The sequence below is a fragment of the Zalophus californianus genome, chromosome 13, assembly GCF_009762305.2.
Source record: "Zalophus californianus isolate mZalCal1 chromosome 13, mZalCal1.pri.v2, whole genome shotgun sequence".
NCBI lineage: Eukaryota > Metazoa > Chordata > Mammalia > Carnivora > Otariidae > Zalophus > Zalophus californianus.
The window spans coordinates 28,393,622-28,407,947 of NC_045607.1; the positions used below are offsets into that span (position 1 = coordinate 28,393,622).

The 14,326-nt window shown below is 37.3% G+C and overlaps 1 pseudogene; it reads left to right on the forward strand.

Annotated features, from left to right (window-relative positions):
• The first annotated feature begins 230 nt into the window (after positions 1-230).
• On the forward strand, positions 231-348 carry LOC113935217 (annotated as a pseudogene).
• The last annotated feature ends 13,978 nt before the right edge of the window (positions 349-14,326 follow it).

Genomic DNA, 14,326 nt, shown 5'->3' on the forward strand with positions numbered 1-14,326 from the left:
GTTAATTTGACTCTATGCAGTTTTTGCCATATGTGTTTGTTATCAATGAAGTGAGAAATAAGGGCATCAGCTAAAAGTGGGAAGAGGAAAGGGCTTTGAAATTTTGAGCAGAGAGGAGGGAATAATGGGAAATGGGGAGTACATAAATTAGGGATATGTTGTAGGGTTGTCCAGCAATGGTAAAAATCTGCTATGCATTTGTGATTTTGACTTTAAAGTGTGACAGATGAGTCTATGGCCGTACCACCTTGAATGCGCCAAATCTTGTCTGATCTTGGAAGCTAAGCAGGATCTGGCCTGGTTAGTACTTGGATGGGAGACTATCTGGGAATACCAGGTGCTGAGGCTTTAACAAATAGTGTGACAAATGAGCATGTTTATGCTTTTTCTCCCAATACATTTAGCTGCTCAAGTACAGAGGAAGAAGTAGGTGGAAGGTTGTGATTAATAGGAGAAGGGGTTTTACCATATAAGTTCTTCAGAGGGAGAGGGGGAGAAAGGAAATGTGGGTATATGCAAGAGGGTTATTTTAATTCTAGGCATGGAGTCTGAGCTGGGTAAAAAGCGAGAACATGGATTGGGGGAATGAATAATGAAAAAATTGGGAGGGTCAATGTATTGAAAGCCCTGATATAGTCAAATAATCTTGGATTAGCCATAAATGTGTTACGCTCAGTAGTTCTTTTTTCTTTTCCTGTAAATGGTGCCATCTTCTTCCCAATCTCTGAAAAAAGAATCCTACAACTGATACTCTATTTCCACATCTTATTCAACCTCCTCCACCTCATGGTATTCAATCAATTACAAAAAATTTTTTCTTCTATATTCTGATGTTTCATATCTAGATTATCTAGAATACTCATAGCTTATCTCTTTGCCTTGTATAAGCCATTGCTGCCCTGTCCCTTTCTACCATGGAAAATTATGCCATGGTTTCCAACAGATTTTGGGATTAGGAGAACGTCAGGGCCTTCATGATCTTGCCTTTGCCTACTGCTTCATCACTACCAGCTCATTCCCCCTCTCAGCTGCCCTGCCACACACCCTTTAGTTGTTCCAGCCATCCTTGCAGTTTCCACAATCAGTCCATAATCTTTTCTGTTTCTCTTTGGTCTTTTCCATGAAATGACATCTAACAACTTCAGTCTCCAATAAATGTCTATGAGGATGAATTCCCTGCACAATACTTTTGGAACTTAATTATTGGTTAATCATCTTTGATTTCAAAAGGTGACATATGATTTTCTAGTCTCTTAAAATAGATTATAAGGGTCCTGAGATAGGGATTATATTATATTTTATTTTCCATTCCCTATAGCACCTAATGTGGTTTTAAATACATAGGAGACACTAAAAAGTGCCTGTTGAAAAGAATACATAAATAATTGAATGCATGAATAAATGAAAAAACTTCCTTTGAAGCAAACCTACACTTTTATAATTTGTTAGCGATTATTTCCCTCTAATGACTGAGTTTAAAAATCTGAATCATGGCTCAGCAGAAGAGCATTTTATATATCTTGTGAAAACCCTAAGATTAACAAGTCAGGAAATGACAGATGTTGGTGAGGCTGTGGAGAAAGGGGAACCCTTCTACACTGTTGGTGGGAATGTAAGCTGGTGCAGCCACTCTGGAAAACAGGATGGAGGTTCCTCAAAAAGTTGAAAATAGAGCTACCCTATGACCCAGGAATTACACTACAGGGTATTTACCCAAAAGATGCAAAAGTAGTGATCTGAAGGGGCACCTGCATGCCAATGTTCATAGCAGCAATGTCCACAATAGCCAAACTATGGAAAGAGCCCAGAAGTCCATCAACAGGAGAATGGATAAAGAAGATGTGGTGTACACACACACACACACACACACACACACACACACACACACACACACACACAAATGGAATATTACGCAGCCATCAAAAATGAAATCTTGCCATTTGCAATGATGTAGATGGACTAGAGGGTATGATGCTAAGCGAAATAAGTCAATTAGAGAAAGACAATTATCATATGATCTCACTGATATGAGGAATTTAAGAAACAAGACAGAGGATCATAGGGGAAGGGAGGAAAAATGAAACAAGACGAAATCAGAGAGGAGACAAACCATAAGAGATTCTTAACCATGGGAAACAAACTGAGGGTTGATGGAGGGGGGGGGTGGGGGATGGGGTAACTGGGTGACAGGCATTAAGGAAGGCATGTGATTTAGTGAGCATTGGGTGTTATATAAGACTGATGAATCACTGAACTCTACCTCTGAAACTAATAATACATGATATGTTAATTAATTGAATTTAAATTAAAAAAAAGTTAAAAAAATAAATATCTTGTGAGAGTGCATGATTTTTCACCAAAAATAGCCCTGACATAAAGTCTTTTTAAAACACTTGAAAAGCTAGAGATTTAGAAGTTCAGATTCGCTTCAATAGTTTGGTGTTTTTTGGATATTATTTCCCTCGGTGTTGGAGAGTATGACTTTGTTAATTCATTCATAAAATATTATTGAATACTACTAAGAAACTAGACATGAGGGAAGTGCTGAAGATTACAATGTTAGCAAAAAGAGGTGCCAATGAAATGTACAATCTTGTGGAGAAGACAAATCTAATATTTAACGAATCACACAAATGCAAGTCGTAAATGTTGTAACCCTGTGAAGGAGAGGAACATAGTCCTATAAACACTCATGAAAGAGAGTTGACTTAGGGTAGTTGTAGAGGAAGTGTTTCTTGAACAGAGCTACTCTTTGCTTCTCTGAAACCTCAGTTCCTTCTCTAGAGTGGAAATAAAACTTTTGTTTAATCCTATAGAGAACTGCTGTGGAGTTTCAATAAAAGAATATCTATGAAAGTGCTCTGCAACTATACATTATTATTTCCATTGGATTTATACCTCCTCTCTGTCATGTTTTCTTCTCTTCCAGAAAAGAAGAGGGCTCTGTTGTAAGTAAAAGTTACAAAGCCTCAGAAAATCTTTGTTCTGTTCATTGCATTATTTTTCCTTTATTTTTTGAAGCAAAATAAATACACTGCCTAGGCTTTGCAAGTCTTCACTTTTTTTTTTTTTAATCTCCCACTTCAAGTTTTCCAGAGATTGGTCCCAGATCATTATTGAATATATTTTGATCAGGCAAATCAGCAGAAATAGGTAGGAAATCAATGGATTCAATAAACATTGGCATATACTGTCCCATCTTAGATAATGCATGTTTTTGGACAAGGAGATGGTTATGTGGGGTCTCTATGTCACTCCCACCCCTCACAGCTAGAGCTCCTTGGGCATCTTGCTCTGTCTCTATGTAGTCTCCCTCGGAGTCTCTCCAGCACAGTGTCATGGCTAGCTGGGCTCTTCCATGGCAACTCAGAGCTGCAAGGGTTCATGTCTGAGAGAAAGAGAAAGCCAGGCAGAAAATTTCCAGAGTCTAGCCTTGAAAGTCATGTAGTATTCTATTCATCAGAATTTTAAAAAATTGACTATGCATTCCAATGTTGGTGAATACTACATAAGGGTAATTCTTGGTGTTATTTTTTCCTCAACACAAATTATTTTCAAGTTATTCCCAATACAAGGAACAGCTTGATTTTCTTAATTCTAAATAGGGGCATATGGATTACAAATGACATTTTCTCCTTAATTATATTTTTACATATAGTGTCCTACAAAGAAACAACTTAATTACATTTAATACTATACTCCATAATTGATCTTTTTTGATAGAACACATGAAACTTGGATGCTTTAGTGAATCACACCAATAGATTCCACTGTAAGTTAGAAATGCGGGAGAAAGAAAATACTCAGGATATGAGCAGATGTAGTAAATTGACTGAATAGTATAAGAGCCTCACAGTAAATTTTAAAATCTCAAAGTAATTCCTTTCTACAGCTAATGAAAAATTTTGAAATTTTATGGGAAAATATAGATTGTCTTCCAAAATATTACTTAATGATTAAACATAGAAAAACATGACTATTCAGAAGAGTTGGGACATTGTAGTTTGTTATAACTTCAAAAAAACCTCATTTTTGCGATCCCAGAAAATACCAATAAATGATGAGTTTTGGTGGAAATGAGTATTAATTATGTATAGAAGTATCAATTCTTTCCTTTTTACTTAGTGACAGAAACTCCCAATTTTAAACTTGAAATAATCTTTACATTTCTTGGACCTGTTTACATCTAGGTATGGCCACATAACTAAGTAAAGTGTGCAACTGTAGGGAAACTTGACTAATGGAAGAAGAAATGCTTTTCTTCCTCCAGTACTCCCAAAGAACAGTCAGAATATGGACTTAGTGGGGGAGGCGTGTGGCACCATATTACCATGGGCAGGGCAATATGACTGAATGAACTAGGGTTGCCGATGGTTGTGGGAACCCCAATACCCAGAGCTGTCCTGCCTGCTTAGGCTTTTACGTGAGAGAGAAATAAATATCTACTTTGTTTAAGCCACTGTTATTTCAGCTTTTTCAGTTATCTTCAGCAAAACCAAATCCTAATAATAAAGATGTTTCTTTATATATATATATTTTTTTTTTAATAAAGATTTTATTTATTTATTTGACAGAGAGAGAGAGAGCAGGAACACAAGCAGGGGGAGTGGGAGAGTTAGAAGCAGATCCCCCACTGAGCAGGGAGCCCGATGTGGGGCTCCATCCCAGGACCCTGGGATCATGACCTGAGCCGAAGGCAGACGCTTAACGACTGAGCCACCCAGGCACCCCTCATTTATATTTTTAAGCACATGTTCTTTCTCTCTCTCCTCCTTACTTCTCAGGTGGAATCTCTCCTCTGCCTTTACCTTCACCCTCTTATTTATCTCATCTCTTTTTTCTTTTGCCTATTTCCCCCACTTCCCTTAAATATCAATAATAGTAGTAAGTGTATTTTTGTTGCTGTTGAATCATCCCATAACAATAACAGTTAAAAGACACAGGTTTTATGTTTCCTGTTCTTAATTTCTAAAACCAGGATATGTATATTTTTTAAATATTTTATTTATTTGAGAGAGAGAGTGTGCATGTGTGCATGCACACGTGTGCATGAATGGGGTGGGGGAGGGGTTGAAGGAGAGGGAGAGAGAGAGAATCTCAAGCAGACCCCACGCTGAGCACGAAACACAATATGGGGCTCCATCCCACGACCCTGAGATCACAGCCAGAGCTGAAACCAAGAGTTGGAGGCTCAAACGACTGCGGCACCCAGGCGCCCCAGGAAATATAATATTTTTTCCTGAAAACAAACACAAAAACACTTCATCACATGAAATTTTTCTCTTGGCTATGATACTCTACTGAAGGTTTTTACCTTCCAGTGAGTCAGTGTTTCAAGATTGACCAATGTTTTCCCATCCCAGCTAAGGTCACACAAAGGCTATATTTAATGCTCTCAAAAGTTTCAACAAATCAATGTTTCTTTAAGTTTATGATTAAAAACTCCCTGCCTTGAGGGTCTGTTTTGGAGTGGGAAACTCTTAAACGTGAGTCATGGCTTGGGAGTGAAAGTCTGTTAAAAACAAACATAAAACTCTTCACAGTTGGGAGTTGCCCTTTCATTTTTAGAAATTCATTCTTGTTTCCATAATGCAGTAAAGACTTAGCCTCTGATCTCTGGTCATATCTCACAGGTTTTCGCTAAAAAGTGGCTGGCAGAAAATCCACTCTTTATAATTTCAGCTACATTAAATTGCCATTTTAAGGTATTCAAAATGCAATAAACAGAATGTAATAAGCCAGAGTACTTAACATCCATCCCTACTGAACACTTAGCCATTATCCTAGAACTAGCCTAGATTCCTGTTTTGCATCTCTATTAAAAGACTACTTCAACCACACAGTCAGGTAATGTACTAAACCTAATTGTACGGGGACCTCTTTATAGAACAGGATTTTATGCTGTCTCTCAATTTTCTAAAATTTGTTTTTTTTCTCTTTCCCCAATAATTAATTTGATGTAAAGTCTCATTTAACAATTTTGAGGATGTGAATGAAACTCTTGCGATATCTTTAGAAAAGATTAACAGCACTATGTGCTTCACTCTTCTGGGCTTACTTTAAAATGGCTATGGATTTTAGTTTTAATGACTCTGGCTATAACCAAGAAATCTGTTTATTTATATAAAAACAGGGGTTCATTCTATGAAATGACTCTGAGATTCTGCCTTCTAATATATATATACAGACATATATATTTGCAAATATACACATATATATTTTTGCACCCAATCACTTAACCCTTGAACATAGCTATTATACAAAATTTTATACTAGTTCTTTTCTTATTTTGGGGTGTTGTAGGATAAATTAGCCTTAATTGCTGTACCTGTTAATTGGGAGATTTTAAAAAAAAAAAGTGTATGCTGTTCTGCACTATGAAATACAGTGTAAGCTCCTGGAAGGCTTTTCCCTCCTCCACCTCCAGTGCTCACATGATACCTGAGATATTGGGACATGTCAGATAACTCTACCCCAAATATTTGTTATAGGAAAAGCATAGCAATAAATATTGAAAACCCTATATAAATCTATTTTCTTTGGGCTTCCTTTGTATTATTGTGACTCCTTCCCCCTGCTGCCTTTTCTGATCCCATGGTCTTTGTTCATTTTGTCCAAAGACAATGGTAACAATAATGGGAAAATTAGAATTATGGCTTCTTGGTATTTTTCCCTGCTCAAATGAGTAGGAAATGGAATGCAAAAAAAAAAAAAAAAAAAAAAGGCAAAGACAAAAACAAAACAAAACAAACTCTAACTAAAAATACCCAAGAGATAAGGTTGTTATAAGATCACAATCCAGTTATCAAGCAAATCCTCCACTGAATCAATTAACAGAATTTGAATAACTGACAGCTGGGTGATGAGGGAGTATCACCCACTCAGTCACAGTCCCAGCACCTGATGGAGCCCAGGTTTCTTCATATTTTTTCCCTTGGCTTGCTCCTAGGAGCGAAGGGGTAGGAAGGGGTAGAAGGACGACAAGACACAGGGAAGTATGGAACTCTTCAATTTTCTTCTTTTCTACACTCTCTCCCTAGGTGACAGCATTTATTACTATGACTTTAAAAGCTGTGTACATGCCATTAACTCCAGAACGTATATCTTTACTTCACATCTGAACCTCAGGCTTATTTATCCGATGAACCACATGGCATCTCCTCTTAGATGGATTTTAGGTATTTATTTATGTGACAGAGAGAGAGAGAGTGAGAGAGAGAGCACAAGCAGGGGGAGCAGCAGGTAGAGGGAGAGGGAGAAGCAGGCTCCCCGCGGAGCAGGGAGCCTGATGCGGGGCTCGATCCCAGGACCCCGGGATCATGACCTGAGCCGAAGGCAGATGACGCTTAACTGACTGAGCCACCCAGGCCCCTCTCCTCTTAGATGTTTTATAGACATGCCAATATTAGGATGCCTCAAATAAAACCTATCACCACTTTCTTACTACAATCCCACAATTCCCTCAATCTTCCTATCAAGTTAAATATCATAATCCACTTAGATGTTTATATGCCAAAAACCTGAGAACCATTTTTAGACATTCTACCTTCTTATCGTATACTCACTCTATTCCCATGATACATCAATTCTATCTTCAATATACATCCAGAATCTGCCCCCCACCCCCGCCACCTTTGCAGATATCACCTCTGTCCCAGCCATCAACCTTTCTCATGTGGAATGCTGCAACACTCTCTTACCTGTTTCTTCTCTTGCCCACCTTTCCTTTCTCAACACACACAGTTTATTCTATACATGGAAGCCAAAGTGATACTTTAAAAACACAAATCGATTATGTGTCTGCCCTGTTTAAACTCTCCCCATGCCCAGGTCTTCAACTTAATGTTATACTACTTTTACTTTTGCTCATTATATTTCTGCCATCCTGGTCTTTTCTATTCTCCAAATGCGTCAAGTGCTCTCCTACCTCGGGACCTCTATTCTCTGCCTGGAATGTTCTCCGCTGCCCCCTCTTCACCTGGCTGGCTGAATTTACCCTTCCAGTCTTTTTACATGTTGTTTCTTCAAAGACACTTCCTCTATCCTGTTGTTTTCTCTCATAGCAGCCTTCACTTTCCTTAAAAGATTTACAAGATTTCAGAGCCAAGACCATGAGAGTTAGATGCAATATTGGCTCCCTTGTGAGCTTGCTAATTCCAAGATACCCTTATCCCTTTGCCTCTCCTTTTCCCTGATGGAACAGAGGTAGGTTGTATTCTCACAGTTCTTCCTGTGCCAACCTATGTACTAAGATATCTTTGTGAACTTATTTAATTTTGTTTGAGAATGTTCTTTCATTAGATGTCAAATCTATTCTGTCGCCTAATGTTTCTTCCCTAGTGATCTTTTTTAAATGCTCCAAGCAAATGCCCTCAGGTACTTGCTTTTTCTAAGATAGCATATCTATGTCTCAAGTTTAAGACAAGTGGAAACTTTAAAGACAAACTAAACTCTTGCATTATTGGAATCAGAGTGGTTGCCTGTGGGACAAGCATTCTGACCCTATTTATTAAAATCTATGTCTAGGACGCCTAGGTAGCTCAGTTGGTTGAGCAACTGCCTTCGGCTCAGGTCATGATCCTGGAGTCCCAGGATCGAGTCCCACATCGGGCTCCCAGCTCAGCAGGGAGTCTGCTTCTCCCTGTGACCCTCTTCCCTCTCGTGCTTTCTATCTCTCAAATAAATAAATAAAATCTTTAAAAAAAATAAAATAAAATCTATGTCTATCCTCCACATCATTCAATGAAAGATTTAAGGTAGACTATAACAATAACTAATTTTATGAAATGATAATAAAATAGAAAAAAATTAGGAGTGGGAAAGAAAAGACAAATATGCCTATAATAATGGCCCCAATATTTCCTATAGTTGTATTCCAAGTTGGGCTCTGAGATTTTGGGCAGAAAAGATGAAAGGAGAGACAAGATGTGTTATACATTTCTTAAGATCAGAGAGAAAAACAAAATTATGTGGTTCCATAGAATAACCAAAGCTTTTCCCTGCACTAATTTCATATCGCTGTTTCTTAAAATGACCCTACTGCTGAGAGAACAACATAAAAAAACAACAACAACAAAAAACTATAACCATAAAACAACAATAACAATAACAGCAATGAAACCAATGCACTGGCATTGATTCTATAGAACGCTAAGGTAATAGGTTTTAAAAATAGAAGCTACTGAAAATGATTCATTTCTCCAGGTCACACACAAAGACATATTCAATTATTGTATTCGGTGGTAGTAAACTTTGGGTCAACTCTCAGCCATCCATGATGTATGCAATGGGAGTGTTTAATAAATGCGGAGCCAAGCTTCCAAAGCACCCAGGCTCCTCCTGGATTGTAAGTATCGTACTTTTGAAGGCTGCTATCTAATAATCTGGTACTTCATTGTGCTTAGTCTGATTCAGTATTGATTAAGTTCTCAGCCTTTCTGAGTTCACCACTCTTTTCTGTCAGTTGAAGATGATTGCCTCCATTTCTGTGCCTTTTCCCGGGAAATGTATCCCTTTCAAAACGCTGCCTGAACCAATTTCTTAGCATGGGAAGGCAGAGCAGAGGTATGCCATAATGAAAAAGGGATCATCTATAACACAATTTCTTTGACTCAAACAAGAACTTGTGGATTTATAGATTTTAAATGGAGAAAACCAATAAGTGAAATTTGCCATAGAAAAATTTTACCTGAAGCCATAAAGAAAAGTCAGTTGCTGTTATAATCCATGATCAAAAATGACATAAATCTCTGTCCTCAACTTCTTGCCTCTTACATTGAATTAAGGAAAAGGACAACACAACCACATTATTTTTATTCTAGTTGTAGGATCATTGAACTTGAAATTGGTACACTCAGATTTTAGAAGCATCAGTTTCTCTAAACAGCTGTGGGTTCTCAGGTAACTATATTTAAGTGTTTCACTGTGAACCTAATTTACACAAAAAATAACCAAAGAGATTGGACTGAATCATTGGTTCTCAGCTCTACCAGGGCCAACATCCCCTTTTATAACAAATATTTCTAATGCCCTGAAATGAAATTCATATATAATATACAATATAATCTACTACAGATGAAATTACCATCAAAATGCGTATAATACCCTAACTATACATGAAGATGAATTGAAGAGAAAGTAATTCATAATAAAATAATATGTATATTTCAATAGACAAATGTTCAGTTATGGCTTTACAGAAGGACATATTGAAGTGGTCAGAAAATTATACTTCCTCAATGTCTATCGGAAGGAGAGATGAACCATGAGAGACTATGGACTCTGAAAAACAAAATGAGGGTTCTAGAGGGGAGGGAGGTGGGGAATGGGTTAGCCTGGTCATGGGTATTAAAGAGGGAACATACTGAATGGAGCACTGGGTGTTATACACAAACAATGAATCATGGAACACTATATCAAAAACTAATGATGTAATGTATGGTGATTAACATAACATAATAAAAAAACTAATGATGTAATGTATGGTGATTAACATAATAAAAAAAAAGAAAGAATAAAATTGTACTTCCTTACAATGAATGCTTGGATTTCTTAGATACCAAGTGTTCGGAAACCATTCCATAGAAGAAGTATAGGAGAATAAGAGACACAAGAGTGCACATTTAAATAAGAAAAAGAGTGTCAGACTTAATTTAAAGAAGGTCAGACTTATTTGTATATGGTAGGAAAAGGAGAGAAATAACCTTAACTGAAAGCAAGTTAACATGGCAAGACATGTTAATCTTTAATTAGTGATGGAGAAGTAGATACAATGAGGGAATATATTATAGATTTTATTTATTTATTTGAGAGAGAGAGAGAGAAAGAGAGAGCAAGCATGAGCAGGGGAGAGGGACAGAAGGAGTGTGAGAAGCAGACTCTCCGCCGAGCAAGGAGCCCGACACAGGGCTTGATCCCACGAGCCAAAGGCAGATCCTCAACCGACTGAGCCACCCAGGCGCCGCTGAGGGTCTATATATTATTATTCAAATGAAATGCATCCTACATTTACATGTAGTATCCAAATAATTATTTTATGACATGGGAAAAGGCAGGTATAGAAAAAAATATGCCCTATCTTGAAATCCTTCTATGGGTCTGCAATATTTGAAAGGACCTTAGAAATTGTATCTTTTGACATGGTGGGGAAAAGAAGATGGACTAGAAAAGTAAACAGCAATGAAGAGGATGTAGAGAAGATGTGTGACAGATCTCTGAGGATATTAGAATAAGACCGAAAATTAGCTAGCAGCATACTCAGAACAAATGAATGATTTCAATATGAAATGTTTACATCTGTGCTGCCCTAGGGTGTTTATAAATATTTTTGAAATAACATATTAATGAAATATGGAGAAATCTCTGATTTTCATATCTCTTTTACTGACTTAATAATATTTAGTTGTAGATTTTTAAAAAGAAGTTTCAAATCTCCTCTGTTGCCTATTTACATGTAAGAGCTACAAATGCAGGCTGACGGAAGTGTGTGGTGCTGGTGCTCGCATTGGCATTGGTGAGGACTAATTCTGGGTAAAAGGATTTCCTGAAATGTTAAATAACTCTTGTTAAAGCCTTCATACAACAAAATTCCAATCTCTTAAGTTATATGGTTGTTGCAGTACTAACATAGTCAGTGTATATTAAAACCATGCGAAAGTAGCTTTTTTAAATATATAATATGGATCTAGTTTTTTGACTCAGAACTATAAACAGTTTCCCACCTACATGACTACCTATCTAGAGCTGTAGGTCTCAAAGTGTGGTCCCTGGACCAGCAGCACCAGCATCACCTAGGAACTTGTTAGAGATGCAGATTCTCTGGACCCAACCTCAGCACACTGAATCAAACACTGGGGGTGGGGACCACCACTCTGTGCTTTAACAAGCCCTCCAGGTGATTCTGATACAGGCTAAGGTTTGAGAACCACTGATCTTCAAGGGCTACTTGCAAATTACCTAGGATGTGAGATAAGTCTTCATTTTGGGTAGCTGTCCCACACATTATGGGGCATCTGTGACTCCCACCCACTAAATACCAGTCAGATCCCCAGGAATTGCAACACCCCAAAAATGCACCCACAAATTTCTCAAATGCTTCCTAGAATGTGCGACTATTCCTGTTGAGAACCACTGGGTTAGATAATGGCTGTAGTTCTGTTCTGTTATTCTATTACTTTCATGGAGGCAGCAGAAATTTAAAAGGCAATGCAATTCAGAGCTAGTAAGTTCAAAACTCAAAACGGTTAGTGAGATTGCTATAGGACATCTGTCCATAGGCTGGACTTGTGCTCAAATGTAGGTATTGCTGAGTCTCATTTTTCAGAGGTAATTTTAAATTGTAACTTAGCAGACAGAAGTAGAAGGACATAAAATCAAGCAGAAATAAATTCCAGCCCTAAATGTCCCAGGTTATTGGTTCTTCTACTTCAGATTTCCCCTGAAGGCCCTACGAGTGTGGCTGGTTCACACTATTGGTTAGTTACCATTGAGTAGACCATCAATTTGCATGATAGGGATTTAGGGGGCCAGGGAGGGAGGAGTTGTTAAACCTTACTGCTTTGTCAGTTTTCTGTAAACCCAATCTACAGAATTCCTCAATCCTGCCTAATACAAGAACTTCAGAGAGTTTTTTTTGGTTAGACCCATGACAAAGACCCAATCAAGATCTGGTAAGCATTCCATTATTAGCAGAAACGTAAACTAGCAATTACCACAAATAGAGTTTAAAATAGCTAAAAGTACTATATATTGAGAATCAGAACTATGTCCCAGATTATGTTTCTTGTATTAGTCTGGGTATAGATTTACAATTAGATTTTGGAGGTATAATATTAATGAAAGCCCAATTTGAATTCTTGAAAAATAACAAAAATAAATGGCATTTGGAGTTTCAATGATGGGTCCATACTTTGTCTCTTTACACAATTTCTTCTTCATTTTAGCTAATTTCCTCCCCTCTGGAAAATTAACAAAGGAAAAACAATTCAATGAAATGCTGTCTTGAGACTCTAATGCTAATCAAACAATTTGCTGATAAGAGCAGTCTAGTTTTAAGATAAATTGCTAGTGTGACAGCTCTCTAATTGATCAACTGACCTCTTGACAGAATCCAAGGAAGAAAGATACCCTCCTTCAAACATACGTTCAGAGTTTCCATGGCATTTTTTGAGGCTTTCATTTTATGAACGTTCAATAAATTTGCATGCAGATCCTGAAATCAATGCCCGTTTTCCTGTTCTTTTGTCTCTTCTTTTTAGTGGTTATCAATATTGACAATTCCCATTTAAAGTGTAAACTCCTCAATTAACCAAAAATCTTGTTTTGCATATATGATCTAAAATCAGGGTCCTGTCTCTTTTTTATGCATTAAACAAACAAGGACTGAACAGCTAATTGGGATAATCTCAATGCTGGTGGTTGGTAATACAAAGATAAGTAGGACACGGCAAGATTAGAAATAAGACAAGCCACCAGTGTAATGCAATCTAAGTGCAGAGCATAGATGAAGCCCAAAAGAGGATGATTTTGATTCATTTTGACTGATAATCAGTGAAGAGGGGACTTTTATGTATGGATGAAGAACAAATGCACTTTACCCAGACGAGAAAGGAATAAATATGCTAAAACTGAAAAGGAGCATGTTTTTATGTTTTGTTTAACTTTCTATACCATTGCCAGATTGATATATCCTGAGTGATTTTTTCCACTGTGAAATATTTTTTGAAATTCTGACTTAAAAAAAAAAGATTTTATTTATTTATTTGACAGAGAGAGAGACTGAGAGAGGGAACACAAGCAGGGGCAGTGGGAGAGGGAGAAGCAGACTCCCCACTGAGCAGGGAGCCTAATGCTGGGCTTGGTCCCAGGACCCTGAAATCATGACCTGCGCTGAAGGCAGACGCTTAGCCAACTGAGCCACCCAGGCACCCCTGAACTTCTGACTTTTAGTAAATGACAATTCACAATATATCATAATTTACTTGATTATTCTATATTTAAATGTTTAGGGTATTTCCATTTTTTCGTTTTAGAAAATCTACTGTGTATGGCTTTGTTAAAATTGTGTTTGCAATTATCTCACCTTGGAAAGTGAGAAAAAGAAAACAGGTCTGTGTAAAGAACTGCTTATAGAATATTGCATATTATCATTACACATTGGAAAAGAGGTAAAAATCATATAGAAAATGTGTTGTTAGAGGATATACAGAGAACAAGTTATTTTCTGTATGCTATTAAATTTTATAGCTGGGTAAGGCCATTTATAACAAATATAAATGTATTTGCTTTATTACAACTAATTTACTTTTTGTTGTATGGTAACACAATT